This window comes from Brassica napus, unplaced genomic scaffold (genome assembly GCF_020379485.1).
Source record: "Brassica napus cultivar Da-Ae unplaced genomic scaffold, Da-Ae ScsIHWf_380;HRSCAF=599, whole genome shotgun sequence".
NCBI classification, from domain to species: Eukaryota; Viridiplantae; Streptophyta; class Magnoliopsida; order Brassicales; family Brassicaceae; genus Brassica; species Brassica napus.
In genome coordinates this window covers 15,637-31,879 of record NW_026016461.1, presented here as the reverse complement: position 1 = coordinate 31,879, position 16,243 = coordinate 15,637, and the positions used below count along the sequence as shown (strand labels likewise).

General features: G+C 47.2%; 1 non-coding gene across 1 annotated transcript; it reads left to right on the top strand.

Annotated features, from left to right (window-relative positions):
* Window positions 1-8,454: 8,454 nt before the first annotated feature.
* LOC125603709 lies at window positions 8,455-8,610 on the top strand. The gene has a single exon (XR_007335654.1). It is a non-coding gene; the product is annotated as a 5.8S ribosomal RNA (ribosomal RNA).
* Window positions 8,611-16,243: the final 7,633 nt, after the last annotated feature.

The following is a 16,243-nucleotide window of genomic DNA, read 5'->3' as shown; positions in this document are numbered from 1 at the left end:
TACTTCCACTTCCAGTGGATACCTAGATGAGTAAGATCCCGGTTTGACCGCACACTTTGAAAACGTCCCATACCATTCTCCAAGGCGTCTTACTTTTGCGAATGCTCACACCATTCACAAGAGCAATTTTAATATACCTTAATCCCCATCATACTACAGTACTTAAGATCATGTTTTTCCATTCATTGGAATGAACATCATGAGTTTCCTCATTCTTTCCTTGGACGGATTCAGATTGGAATTGATTCATTCCATCTGACTCGATCAATGGAAACCTACCTTGACTTATACCGAGTCCTAACTGATCCATCTGATCAGAAGTCCACTCGTGTACTGGTCATGTAGTTGTCTCCCTTGAGTCAGATTTTAATATTGCATATGCTTTACTTATTATGAACGGCCATCAAGGGATAACACTTAACTTCAGTAGAATGCTGGACGTTTATTTCAACCTAAGCCACTCTCTGGTCCATGTTACTTCCCTTGTTCAGGTCATCCATAAACAAGTCTTGCATTGCTTCCATCCGTTCCAACCAGTCTATTACTTCTAAATACTAGATCAACCAACTTTTCTGTTTTTAGGTTCTTGCCCTTGGAGAATGTATCTTGGCTAAGCCGGTTCATCTTAGAACTCCCACATTCACAATGATACCCTAGCTTACCTCAATTCCTTCTTGGCTCACCCCAACTAAGGTTCCATAGTCATCATAGTTTTGGAAATAACTTCGGTATGGAACACAACATCTTAGAGCGTTGTCCTAAACAGGATCAAGCATGCTCTGATTCCAACTTGTAAGACCCGATCCCGGCCGCCTAGGCCGTGGTCGATGCCTCACATCGCTCGGTCCACCTCCTGGCCGAACCTCTTAATTTTTGCCCTTTATTTATAATATCGCCTAAAGGCGAGGGCTAACTTAGACCTTAGCTAAAGACTTCCCTAGTCATTAATAGCCTAGATCCTTTCAACAAATACACAACGAATTATTCTCTAGTTAACCATTGGTCTAAAACCAATCTAACACTTGTTTGGTCAAATCACCTTAGCCTTGTTCAGTTTACTCAACTACCAATTAGCTTAAAGGTCAATCCTAAACCCAAACCAAGCCATACGATTCTGAGGTTCCATTCCCCTAAACCATTCTATCTAGATCTACATAAGTAAATGCTAGATCATACCTTTGCCACATCTTTGGAGCTTATTAGGTCATCGGTCCTCCATTGACTCAAATTGCTCTTACTTGACAGCTGGACCATGATCAAACAACGATCTTACTTATGGTCCTTATCTTGACTCCTGCATCAAACAGCTCCCCTAGGTACTTAGTCATTCAACCAACTATCCTGACAGACATAAGTAACCTCTGAGAAGTCTATGAAAGGAAAATGATATACATATGGCCTTTCTCGGCTCATGCACAATCCAAAATCCTTTTACCTTATAGGCAATAGTACCAAGTCCATATTCTGGACTGACAAAGCTCATTAGATCTTAATTCAATCAACCAACCATCCTCACATGACTTGGAACTGATGAGTCATCATCTGGTCTGATCGGCCTTGGGACTTAACCCAGACAACAGATATGATTTGTTCATACCAACCGATGCATTCATTAATCAGGTTAGGACCGACACCTTGAACCATCATTCAGAGGTCAGGTCGTCCATACTCAACCATGATCAGATTTTACATGGCCCTTCCTCGAACAATCACACTTAGGCTCAGTATCTATGGTCTACGACACATAGTACTAGCCACACACTTCGTCATGACTCTCAGTCAATCTCGAAGCTATCAACACCAAGGTTGATATCTAGAAGCATCACATCAATACTCGTACTCCAGCAACGTGACTATCCATACTAGTGTTAGGCCATCGAACCATCGTTATGAAACATGATCCGACCATTAGACTTGATAAGCGATCGTCCACTTAGCATGTACTGATATAACCGGCCTTCCATTGCCATCATGTGGGTCTACGCCCTACATAAGGCATATGGCACCTATCCTACTCACCAACCCGAGGTTGATTGTAAGATATCCTACTTAGCCTTTGCGGCTAGAACCATCCAACCATATCCGGATCGTCCATAGTCCCGTCTAACTGTCTGGTTGAGATCTAGGTGCGATCGGCCAGTTATAAGTCCGGCCCAAAGGCTCACGGACCTTCTTACCTGATCAAACCCAAAGCCAGGATCCATACCACAGAGTAAGGCCCAAGCCCAATTCAGATTGCCTTGCAACCGATCAGACCTTGCTACGCAACACTCCGGTTAAACTAACCGTCTGTCCGTTCGACTATGCAGCCGCGGACTGTCCACTTGGTTCGGCCTAAGCCTTGAACCATTGGCACCGTTTGGAACCCACACCCTTTGGGAACTAGTACCCTTTGGACACACGTGCCTCTTGGCAACTCATGACCCTTGGCAACTCGCACCCATTCAGATGTTCCAACCGTTCGACCTAACTGTCCGTATGGACTGTCTGGTCCGTGCGTGTGTCCGGCCTATGGCCAAAGGATCACGCCTTAACCTACACAAGTCATGAACCATTGTGACTGTTCAGGGAAGGGTTGCAACCATTCAGAACAGAACAGAACCTCCCCTATCCAATTGGATCACCTGAGGCCGGTATAGACCATGCGCGCGCCTAACTCGACGGTTATGGACAGCAACCGCATTACTCAACCAGAACCACGGTTATAACCAATCCCAACATATCCACAAGGCCACGCCTGTAACACCCCCGAACTGTCCTAGACATATGGTCGATCAACCGGCCAACAATCAAACAAGAACATGACCGATCGACCGTCCAATACCCAGGGTTGGAAATGAAAGGCCAACCTGCCAGCCAACAATCAAACAAGAACATGACTGACCGTCCAACCCAACACCATGGTCCGGAAGCGCTACGTGACGGGCTAGGGACAATCTGGTCAGAGTCACAAACTTTACTCCACGACCTAGACCAGTTTATCCACTAACTCGTCCCGCTGCGTCAAGGCATAAGGCTTTGCAACCCGTACCTAGAGTTAACGTTTTCTGTTAGATCAAGGCCTAAGGCTTTTCAACCCGTACCTCGACCTAACGTTGTGTTAGACCGGACTAGTCAAATATCAGAGTACTCATGGAGCGCATATAAAACAATTACTTTTATTAATTCAAGAAATATTCATGCATTGAATAATTCAAGACTGGGCCCGGCCTAATGCCACATCGAGTCAACATAACACAGTTCATAGTACCGTTTACAAAAGGCATGAAAATCTACACCGGCGGTCCTAATGTCCAGCACCAAGCTATCCGATCATCCTTACCTAAAGCGACCTGCTAAAAGGACAACAGAGTTGGATGAGTAATCTAGTATTACTCAGTGAGCTGGAGGCCTCTACCCGCAACCTAGACTCTACCCAGACAACCCAAAATAACAATCATTCTAGCCCTAGCATGCAATAAAAGCTAAGGCTAAGCAAACCGTTACTAAGTTAGACTTGGCCTCCTGCCATGATCTAGCTTCAAGTAACGGGAACCTGCATTAAAACAAGTCAACAAACAATCCCTAGTTAACCATATATACGCCTGACTTCAATACTCATGTAGTGTTAGACACTTAGACTATGCAAGTATCATTAATCGATCGACCAACAATCAAACAAGAACATGATCGGCCAACCAATGATACCGCATAGCTTTAATATCCACCACCCTTCACAAGCAATCACTCAAACACATACATGCCAACATCAGGCCTACAATAACCAAATACACACCAAGCCTAATCCGGTACCTAAACCGGACTTATGACTTAATGTCAGAACCTGCAAGCAAATCAGTCAACCACAAACACAATCACAATAATAAGACTACGAGTATCTACGACTCGATCTAACTCGTAACACCGTATATCGGTGCTACACTGACTCGAGGGTTCCATAACCCTCTACGACACTCTAACACAACACTCTAACCTGGGCCCTGGTGACTTCGTGTTCCTCCTCTCTATCGGCAATATCCTATCTCCCTACCACAAAGGCCAGAAGAAGGAACTTTCAACCGACCACGGCCCACAGTCATTCGGGTCACTGCCACATTACACCGTCGTGTAATCACTCAGCCATAGGCCATGACCCCGTCTATCTGAGTCTTCCCGATCCAGCTAATAAGGGGTTTCCTTGAACCCGCTGAATACGAGGGCGAGGAAACACTAGTCCACCCCAAACATGCCTAGCATGGGCAGGTTTCGCACCTGCTATTGGCACAACACTCAACACACAATCCCTAGGAAAAACCTAAGGGACAAGACTCCTATCTAAAACTAAGCAATACTTAGGAGTCTACGACACTAACCACTAGTACTAGTAGTCCGGCCTATATGGCATAGGACCCGTAGTACCAACATCACAACCAAGAGATTGGCCTATATGGCCAAAGATCCCCTAAACAACAATAACTAAACAACTCAACCAGTTAGTCACTCCCTTACCAAGAGATGACTAACCTCAATCAACAAGATTAATTAAACGAGCAAGCATTTAATTAAATCTACTCAATCAATCTACTCAATCAAACCGTTACCCAGATAGTTCGGCCTCCTGCTACGACACTATCTTTAAAGATAACGGGAACCTGCACTCAACCATATCAACACGCAAGAATATAAATCATGATGCATCCTAGTCCTAGTCAGGTTATTATCTCAGTCTTAATTTCATTCATCTCAGTTTAGCCCTTGCTAAACTAAGTTCTGTTCCATAAATAACCCTAAGGACTCTACCATGCAACAGCGTTAGCATTCTAATCTATATGCGACTCGATCTTCCCTAAGTTCCAAGTGGAACTGATAAAACTACCCTAAATTCCAAGTGGAATTCACACAAGCCAACTCACAGTGTTCTAGGCGAGAAGCTACTGGTTGATCGGAGAGGACTTGGCCAAAACCAAAGGGATGCCTTGACTGGACTGGACTGAACTGGCCTCGACTTGGACAGACCCTCGGCTTGATCATGAAGACACTAACAGGTCTGGACGGACTGCTCTGAACAGAACCTTCTTTAGCTCCTCGACAGTTCTTCGGACTTTCCGGCGGAGCATCGAGCAGAACTTCGACTGATCTGAATCCGTGGAACTGAAATAATCTTGGACAGCACCTCCACTTAATTGTAGGAGAATATGACTGGCTTGGACGAATTGAATTGGACAGAGCTTCCGCGTCACAATCGTAGAGAATCGCCGATTGGACAGAACTGGCCTTCTCGGTCTTCAGAATCGATCAAACTCTAGATCGAACACTCTCTTTCTCTCTCTCTCTCTCTCTAACCACGTTGACTTCATTCCCATCTGAGCTGATCTTAATTTGATTGACCATCAGTTGGACAGAACCTTCCCAAGGTGCTGACTCGAAATCAGTAGAGAACTGACCTCAAAAACTCTCTAAAACTCTCGATATAGCTCGGAATCACTTGCTTTCTTTTTCTACTTTTCTCTTATGTTTTTAACTGGCTTTGAACAGGTCTGGACGTCCTCAAATGAGCTGGGGTCGTGTCCGATTTATAGAATACAGCAGCCAATCAGATTCAGGTTGGTGGCCGCCCGTGTGTCCCTCCGCATGGCTCCGGACGCATGCACGGCGACACCTCGTGCTCCACATGTCCTTAAGCATGGCCAGGACTCATGCAGGGCGCCACCACTCCTCCCAGATGTCAGGCTGCATGACTGGAACTCATGTAAGGCGCCACAGCATCACACACATGGCTGGCCGCATGCTTTGGTTGCATGCGTCGCGACATCTCGTGCCTGGCCTCTCCACCTCGTGCTTCTATGTGTCTGGCTGCATGGACTGCTTCCATGCACGTCTACACCTCCTCCTTGTGTTGACACTGATCTTGTTAGATGGTTGACACCACGTTCTGAACCCATGCAACAAGCCACCTCGAGCTTCTCGGTCCATTCGCCTGATTTCGATCGTTCCGGTGAATTTTCGTCCCGCGATCAATCCCAAATATTTTTCTACAGCCTCTCTTATGCTCAGAACAATTTTAATAAACTCCACTTGATCTCTGAAGTTGGCTGAAAATATGTCCTGCGTCTCCGGCTTCCTCGAAAAATTTCATAATATCGAAATCAGGATTTTCGTCCAATTTCGGATTTTCCCATCGTGCTTCAATCCCGTCGTGCTTGCTTCCCGTCGTGCTTACTTCCCGTCGTGCTTAATTCCCATCATGTTTCCAATGTCTTCTAAATAATATTCCGCTGATACGAAGTGTTGCAGAAAACTTTGTGCTGAAGAAACGTCATTCTTCCAAAACGTCGAGCTTCTAAACCGTCGTGCTTCCAAAAATGTTATGCTTCGAAAACGTCTGTCTCATCAATGTAAGACATCTTCTAACTATGGTCGAGCAACTTATTCGACTCATAGTTAACTCACGATCACTTCTTCGCCCACTTCGTACTTCAAAACTTCTCGATCGCCCGCGACTCGACCACTGCAAAGGTACTCGACCATTCTCTCTCCTTTTTTTTAACGGGTTTCTACAACGCCAATCTACAGAATAAGTAGAAGAAGAATTAGATGAAAAGAATAAGAAGAATAGGACACAATCCAAACGCCCATGGCTTGACCGGTTCGGACTGCCCGATGGTCTTAGCCGATGAGTCGGTGGTTACCCCACTGACCCTATTGGATTGAACCACGGCTTTGGAGTCCTTCTCCAGACCTTTCTCTATACCCTGGGTTTTCATAACCACACGGTCTCCTCTCTCCTAAACCGTTCTCCTTGCCGGAGCTACTAAACCACCACAACCAACCCTTTTCCGGCTGATCTCTCTCTCTCTCCCTTTCTATTTGGCCTCTGCCTTTGGTTTCTCACGAAACTGATTGAATGCCTTGATCTCTGGTCGTGCATCCTTTATATAGGCAACCAAAGGTCATGTGCGAAGAGTCACATCCCTTCGAAGCATCCTTCTGGGACAGATCTTAGCCATCGATTACAATCAATGGTCCAGATCGTACTTGTTCGGATATAGAAGGCTCCAGACCTTCTAGGCACGTCCAACCCAAGCCCAGACTTGGTACTCAAGCCCACGGCCTGCCCACAAGAGCCCAACGACTCATGGACCACATGGCCGGACCTCATGGCCCGCCACTGACCCGGACTCGGACCATCGGCCCAAAACCCGAACAGTCCGTCAAGCTGAGATGAGCTGACTCCCAGCTGCCTCAGCTGATTGAGCGAGTAGCCCAGCTAGTGGAGCTGACCTAGTAGTGGCCGACCTGGAGTGAGCTTAACCTAGCTTCGTTGAGCTAGTCGAGCAACCCGTTCACTTCGTCCAACTATCGTCTTACTCGTACTAGCTGACTTCTCTCTCTTATAAGGTTAAGTCTCAGCATCCTGACGTCCTTAACCTTCTATCTTGGCCATGGAACGCCTTCCTTAAGGTCCTAAGACCGGCTGGTTCGTTTCCTCGAACCATGGCTTTCCCGACAATCCTATCCAGGACTGGGGACGTGACAGTATGGTCGCAAGGCTGAAACTTAAAGGAATTGATGGAAGGGCACCACCAGGAGTGGAGCCTGCGGCTTAATTTGACTCAGCACGGGACCAGGTCCAGACATAGTAAGGATTGACAGACTGAGAGCTCTTTCTTGATTCTATGGGTGGTGGTGCATGGCCGTTCTTAGTTGGTGGAGCGATTCGTCTGGTTAATTCCGTTAAAGAATAAGACCTCAGCCTGCTAACTAGCTACGTGGAGGCATCCCTTCACGGCCGGCTTCTTAGAGGGACTATGGCCGTTTAGGGCAAGGAAGTTTGAGGCAATAACAAGTCTGTGATGCCTTTAGATTTTTTGGGCAGCACACGCGCTACACTGATGTATTCAACGAGTTAACACCTTGGCCGACAGGCCCGGGTAATCTTTAAAATTTCATCGTGATGGGGATAGATCATTGCAATTGTTGGTCTTCAACGAGGAATTCCTAGTAAGCGCGAGTCATCAGCTCGCGTTGACTACGTCCCTGCCCTTTGTACACACCACCCGTCGCTCCTACTGATTGAATGATCCGGTGAAGTGTTTGGATCGCGGCGACGTGGGTGGTTTGCCGTCTGCGACATCGCGAGAACTCCACTAAACCTTATCATTTAGAGGAAGGAAAAGTCGTAACAAGGTTTCCCGTAGGTGAACCTGCGGAAGTCGTACCATGAAAACAAAACGACCTAAGAACGATGAAATATCACTCTTTGTAGGCCGGTTTCTTACTGTGCCTGCCGATTCCGTGGTTATGCGTTCATCCATGCCCAAGACATCAGTTTTGGTTGGATCGTACTTATAGCTTCGGGATATCACCACACCCCGGCAAGAAAAGTGTCAAGGAATATGCAACTAAACAGCCTGCTTTCGCCAACCCGGAGACGGTGTTTGGTCGGAAGCAGTGCTGCAATGTAAAGTCTAAAATGAGTCTCGGTAATGGATATCTCGGCTCTTGCATCGATGAAGAACGTAGCGAAATGCGATACTTGGTGTGAATTGCAGAATCCCGTGAACCATCGAGTCTTTGAACGCAAGTTGCGCCCCAAGCCTTCTGGCCGAGCGCACATCTGCCTGGGTGTCACAAATCGTCATCCCCCCCATCGTCTCGAGGATATGGGACGGAAGCTGATCTCCCATGTGTTACCGCACGCGGTTGGCCAAAATCCAAGCTAAGGACGCCAGGAGCGTCTTGACATGCGGTGGTGAATTCAATTCTCGTCATATAGTAAGACGTTCCGGTCCAAAAGCTCTTGATGACCCAAAGTCCACAACGCGACCCTAGGTCAGGCGGGATCACCAGCTGAGTTTAAGCATATCAATAAGCGGAGGAAAAGAAACTAACAAGGATTCCCTTAGTAACGGCGAGCGAACCGGGAAGAGCCCAGCTTGAAATTCGGACGTCTTTGGCGTTCGAATTGTAGTCTGGAGAAGCGGCCTCAGAGATGGATCGGGCCCAAGTTCCCTGGAAAGGGGTGCCAGAGAGGGTGAGAGCCCCATCGTGCCCGGACCCTGTCGCACCACGAGACCTGTCGCACCACGAGGCGCTGTCTACGAGTTCGGTTGTTTGGGAATGCAGCCCCAATCGGGCGGTAAATTCCGTCCAAGGCTAAGTATGGGTGAGAGACCGATAGCGAACAAGTACCACGAGGTAAAGATGAAAAGGACTTTTAAAAGAGAGTCAAAGAGTGGTTGAAATTGTCGGGAGGGAAGCAGATGGGGGCCGGCGATTCATCCCAGTCGGATGTGGAATGGTGGAATCCAAGCCGCCAATCGATTCGGGCCGTGGACCGACGTGGAATATGGTGGTGACCTAAGCCCAGGCTTTTGTTACGCCCGTGGAGACGTCGCTGCCTTAATCGTGGTCTACAGCACGCGCCTCACGGCGTGCCTTGGCATCTGCATGCTCACGGCGTCGGCGTGTGGGCTCCCCAGTCGACCCGTCTTGAAACACGGACCAAGGAGTCTGACATGTTTGCGAGTCAACGGGTGAGTAAACCTGTAAGGCCCATGGAAGCTGATTGGCTGGATCCCTCACGGGTGCACAGCCGACCGACCTTGATCTTCTGAGAAGGGTTCGAGTGTGAGCATGCCTGTCGGGACCCGAAAGATGGTGAACTATGCGTGAGCGGGGCGAAGCCAGAGGAAACTCTGGTGGAGACCCGCAGCGATACTGACGTGCAAATCATTCGTCTGACTTGGGTATAGGGGCGAAAGACTAATCAAACCATCTAGTAGCTGGTTCCCTCGGAAGTTTCCCTTACCAACGCGCTGATATGTGTACTGATGTACAGCCACAAACATCCTGTGTGTGCTGACGGACACACACGAACACACACGAACAGCCACGAACGTCCTGTGTGTGCTGACGGACGCACATGGACGTCCTGTTTGTGCTGACGGACACCCACGGATGTCCTGTGTGTGCTGATGGACACACACGGACAGCTACGGACGTGCTGTGTGTGCTGACGGACAGCCACGGACACCCACGGACGTCCTATGTGTGCTGATGGACACCCATGGACGTCCTGTGTGTACTGAACAAACAGACCACGTGGGCCAAAATTACCCGAACAGTCCACGGGAAGGGCCAGTGTGCTGAGTCCAAGGACCAGCATGCTGATATGTGCACTGATGGACAGCCACAGACGTCATGTGTGTGCTCACAGACACACACGGACAAAGACGGACAGCCACAGACGTCCTGTGTGTGCTGACGAACAGCCACAGACAGTCACGGACGTCCTGTGTGTGCTGGCTGACAATTGAAATGAGTACAATCTAAATCCCTTAACGAGGATCCATTGGAGGGCAAGTCTTGTTATGTCCCCGTTCCTGGAACTTGAAATGGGACATAGACGTTTCAACAGAAACGAGACTGCTTTGGTTCAGATCATGGGAATTCATCGTGAACAAGCAGTGATCAGGATGGATCATGAGGAAACTAAGTCTAGGTCTGGAAATAGACCAAGGGACTTAGTAGGATTGAATTAGAGGAAGAGAACATGCTGGACGAGTGATGAGACAGCTGGACGATGCGAGAATGAAGCTCGGTCAGCTGGGCGAAGCTCGGACAACCTCAGTGTAGCTCACTGAAGTGTAGGTCAGCTCCAGCAGCTTGACTACTAGCTCAGTCATCTGGGACAGCTGGGGATCAGCTCAACTCAGCTAGATGGAGTGTTGGAAGCTCAGACCAGTGTGTCAGTTTTGGGCAGCTGGGACAGCTGGGGATCAGCTCAACTCAGCTAGATGGAGTGTTGGAAGCTCAGACCAGTGTGTCAGTTCTGGGCGGTTACCGGGCCGGTTGGTTGGCCAAGGATGGCTATGGGCCGGTGGGTTCTTGTGGTCAGGCCATGGGCATGGGCAATCCGAGTGGCCTTGCTTTGGACATGTCCAGGAGTGGTTTGACAGTTCCAGGGTGTCAGGTAACTGCCATAGGCGAAAGGGTGCAATCTGTACCATTGATTAAATCAATGGACATAAATGAAACCGAAGGGATGCAATGGTTAGAAAAGTAACAACCCCTTCTCCTATATAAGGAGCGCAAGTCCGTCCCTTTGCAGAGATGGTCGGATTCAACAATCCAATACCAAGAGGCATTCAAAGGCATCAAAGAGGCAGTTTTGGAGGGCAATCAAGAGGGGAGTTGAGAACGACCCTCTGGTGAGTTTTGATTATTGTTTGCCACGCCAGGGCTTCCTATACATTCATACATCACATGAAAATAACCTGGAGAGAATATAGGAGGACGGAACCCACTTCCAATGGTTGAGGCAGCCTTGAAGGCAGATGTGTGTAGCAAGGCAGTTCCATGGCCATTGAAGGGGGAAGTGATGCATGACCCTGTGATGGTGTATGATCATGGATGATCACGTCCTAGGATTCTTCTACAGCCTGGGGACACACGTAAATGGTTAGGGGAGAAGGGAGGAAGCCGGACTCCACTCTTAGAGCCAATATAGCCTTGAAGGTGGATGCAGTGTAGAAAGTAGTTTCATGGGAGTTCCATGGAAGGGATGATGGGTGCGACCCTTGAATGGATCTTATCAATACTGGAAGTATGTGATAAGGATTGATAGAGGCGTGCACTGGAGGAGCATGGCCGAACACAATAAGAGGAGGCACATGATCTAATCAGATCATGTATAAGGTAACCGATTTTATAATTACTTTCAAGTTATGGTTCTGTCTCTTGTATTGCGGTTAGGGCCAAGTATGGCACGCCCCTTGAAGACTATAAATTGTGATGTAAACTAGGTTTGCATGGTGTAGTCTGTTGGATCAGACGCATTGGCCGGGTCAGGAATGATGTCCATGGCCTTAGCCGGGCTGTTCTTGATCGAGATATATATGTTCTGGATCGGTTCTTTGGAATCTAATTATGGTAATCTCTTAGTTATGAATTTTCATAAGTTTTCATGAATCTTAATCAGTTTTTAGGAATTGATTTGATGTTGTCCACTTTTGGCCGGTTTGGATGATCTTGGCCGAGATCTCTATGATCGAGGCCGGTTCTGCAAATTCTGATTATGGCATTCTCTTAGTTGGGAATTATCATGAATTTACATTAATTTTATATTGTTTTTGGATCACATTGGAAATCGGCCAGATTTGGGTTTAGTGAGAAATTGATCGATTAGTTATGGAACCAGCCATGCAATGATAGATCCTTGTGTTAGGTTATCGGATCATATGCTTGTGTAATGTGAAATGTTTGTCAATTATTATTATTGATCATAAGGAATGTTAGTTATCAACCTTGGGTTGGTAAGCTATGTGCAAAGCATTGGCTAAGAGCCATAAAGAAGAGTCTAGCTAGTACTTGGTGGCGTGGACCATAAGTACTGAGCCTGGGTGTTATTATTCAAGGAAGGCCGTGTGTGATCTGATCATGGGTAAGGATGGACAAACTAATCCATAGATGATGGGTCAAGGTGTCGGATCTGACTGATCAAATAATGCACCAGTTGTAAGAGTAGTAGTGATCGGCTTCGTTGGGACATGGTTCCATGTCCGGTTAGGTATGTGTGAAGACTCATCAGTTATGGGTCATGTGGGGTGGTTGGTTGATTGACTTAGGATCTGATGGGCATTTTTAGTCCATGAGATGGACTTGGTTTCATAAGCTGATAAGCTAAAAGATGTTGAATGAAGCATGAGCCGGGAAGGGCCAAATGCATGTCCTTAGCTGTTTGAAGACTTCTCAAGGGTTACTTTAGTCAGTGGGGATGGTTGGCTGAATGACGAAGTACCTAAGGGAGTTGGTTTATGTGTAAAGAAGCTGGATGCAGTATATGGCAGCTGGCCATAGCTTGGACTTAGCTCAGTTCGAGTGTGACAGCTCGATCAGCTGGTTTACGAGTTCATTCAGCTAGAGCAGCTGGGCCGATGAGCTAACTAGCTCTGTGGATGTGGCTAAGGTATGATCTAGTAACTTTTGCTTAGTTCTAGATAGAATGGACTAGGGGAATGGAACCTCAGATTCGTATGACTTGATTCGGGTATAGGATCAACCTTTGAGCTAGCAGGTAGTTGAGAGTACTAACCATTAGCTGAGGTGATTCGACCGGACGAGTATTAGATTGGTTATAGACCAATGGTGATAATATTTTTTCGCTGCATATGTGTCATATTGATCTAAGCTATGGAATGACTAAGATAGTCTTAAGCTAAGATCTAAGTTAGCCCTCGCCTATGGGCGATAATATAGATAAAGGGCGTAAAAATTTAGAGGTTTGGTTAGTGTATGGACTGAGCGACGTGAGGCATCGACCGTGGCCTAGTCGGCCGGGATCGGGTCTTAGAAGTTAGTATCAGAGCATGCTTGATCCTGTTAAGGACAATGCTCAAAGATGTTGAGTTCCAAACCGAAATTATTTCTGAAAACTGAGATGACTTGGAACCTTAGCTGTGGTGAGCCAAGAGAGAGTTGAGGTAAGATTGGGTTACATGCTTGTGAACGGGGGAGTTCCAACATGAGCCGGCTTAGCCAAGATGCACTCTCCAAGGGCAAGACCCTGAAAACAGAAAGGTTAGTTATCTAGTTATTTGGAAATAATAGACGGATTGGACGATCGACGCAATGCAAGATCTTTGTATGGACGACCTGGACCAGGGAGTGGCTTAGGTTGAAAGAAACGTGCAGCACTCTCTTGGAGGTTCGTGTTATCCCTTGGTGGCCGTTCAAAACAAGTGAGCATATGCGGTGTTCATATTGGTCTAAGAGAGACGCTACATGGCTAGTACATGAGTGGGCTTGTGATCAGATGGATCAGCTTGGACTCAGTGTAAGTCAAGGTAGGATTCCTTAAGATTGAGTGAATGGAATGGATCAATTCCAAGAGGAATTGGAAACACGATTTTAAGTATCTTAGTATGATGAGGATTGAGGTATATTATAAACACTTTTGTGAATGGTATGGGACGTTCACAGATGTGTGATGCTTTGGAGAATGGTATGGGACGTTTTCCAAATGTGTGATCAAACTGAAATCCTAGTCATCTAAGTACTTAATGATCGGTGGTGTGGAAACACACATACTTTTCGATACTGGAGCTACACATAGTGTTGTGAGTCCAGGAATGGTCGGAGAGGGTTTGTTCCAGATGGGAACATGGGAGTGTCTTGTCATAGTGAATGCGGCCAGTTGGCAGGTGATGGATTCACTAGGGCTGGTTAGAGACATCCCGGTATTGATCACAGACAGGGTAATGCCTGCGGATCTGATTGTTGATCACAGACAGGGTAATTCCTGCAGATCTGATTGTTGATCACAAACAGGGTAATGCCTGCGGATCTGATTGTTGTCTGCCTTGAGAATCACAAGGTGATATTAGGCATGGACTGGTTTGGACAGAATCGGGCCACCTTGGACTGTCACCAGGGTATGGTGCAGTTTGAGAATGGGTGTGGACCCCAGATCAGGTTCCAAGGCTTGGAAAGAATCGGGCCACTCTGGACTGTCACAGAGAAATGGTGCAGTTTGGGAGTGGGTGTGGACCCCCGATCAAGTTCCAAGGTATTTGTCCGACCTCTGGATGCTTAGTAATATCAGCAATCTAAGTGGAAAGGATGCTTGAGAAGGGTCGTGAGGCTTATTTGGCCACAATTGCAACTAAGGAGGTTGAAGGGGCTGGTGACCCGGACGGGATTCTGCTGGTCAGTGAGTTCGAGGACGTGTTTTGGGCGCTACAGGGCATTCCCCCTGATAGGGATGACCCGTCCATAGCAGAACTGGAACCAGGGACGGCCCCAATGTCCAAAAGTCCCTATCGTATTGCTTCTGCCAAGATGGCTGAGCTGATGTCGATCAAGTCCAGTGAGGGATGCGGATCGCAGCACAACCAAGTCGGAGATTGACCTAATGTTGGAATAAGAATGATCAAGTCCAGTAAGGGACAAGGGTCACATGATGACCTATTTGGAGATAGGCCTATGGTCGGGTTTAAAACGGTTGAGTCCCAGAGTTGACCAGGACCGGAATATGATCGAGTCAATGAAAGGACCAGGATCGGATTATGACAAAGTCCAGTAATGGACAGAGTCAAGATGAGGCGGTTTAGTCTAGAATGGACTAAGAACCGAAAAAAAAATGAAGTCTAAAGTAGACGACATTCTAAAGAGAGATATGGAATTGGTGTGTACAAGGACATCAACCTGTAGAGTTGGGTTAGTGACACAAGACATGTCCTTGTATGGGTGCTTGATGGACCACTTGATAAGATTTTGGGTTCAATCTGTATCAAGTGGGGGAGACTTGTATATATGATGATCAAGGCGTGATCAATGAAAAGGAACATAGACGGAGATGCAATGAATTCGTTAGGAAGAACCAATCGAGCATGCTCCATGTTACGGATGCAAAGAATTCGGTTGGAATCTTTTGTCTTCAGACAGGACGACAACACCACAGGATTCGAGGACGAATCCATCCTAAGTGGGGGAGACTTGTCATGTCCCCGTTCCTGGAACTTGAAATGGGACATAGACGTTTCAACAGAAACGAGACTGCTTTGGTTCAGATCATGGGAATTGATCGTGAACAAGCAGTGACCAGGATGGATCATCAGGAAATTAAGTCTAGGTCTGTAAATAGACCAAGGGACTTAGTAGGATTGAATTAGAGGAAGAGAACAAGCTGGACGACTGATGAGACAGCTGGACGATGCGAGAATGAAGCTCGCTCAGCTGGGCGAAGCTCGGACAAGCTCAATGTAGCTCACTGAAGTGTAGGTCAGCTCCAACAGCTGGACTACTAGCTCAGTCAGCTGGGACATCTGGGGATCAGCTCAACTCAGCTAGATGGATTGTTGGAAGGTCAGACCAGTGTGTCAGTTCTGGGCGGTTACCGTGCCGGTTGGTTGGCAAAGGATGGCTATGGGCCAGTGGGTTCTTGTGGTCAGACCATGGGCATGGGCAATACGTGTGGCCTTGCTTTGGACATGTCCAGGAGTGGTTTGACATTTCCAGGGCGTCAGGTAGGTGCCATAGGCGAAAGGGTGCAATCTGTACCATTGATTAAATCAATGGACATAAATGAAATCGAAGGGATGCAATGGTTAGAAAAGTAACCACCCCCTCTCCTATATAAGGAGCGCAAGTCCGTGCCTTTGCAGGCACGCCAGGGCTACCTCCTACATCCTGAAACACAAAGAAAACCAGAGAAAAACAGAGATATGGTCGGATTCAACAATCCAATACCAAGAGGCATTCA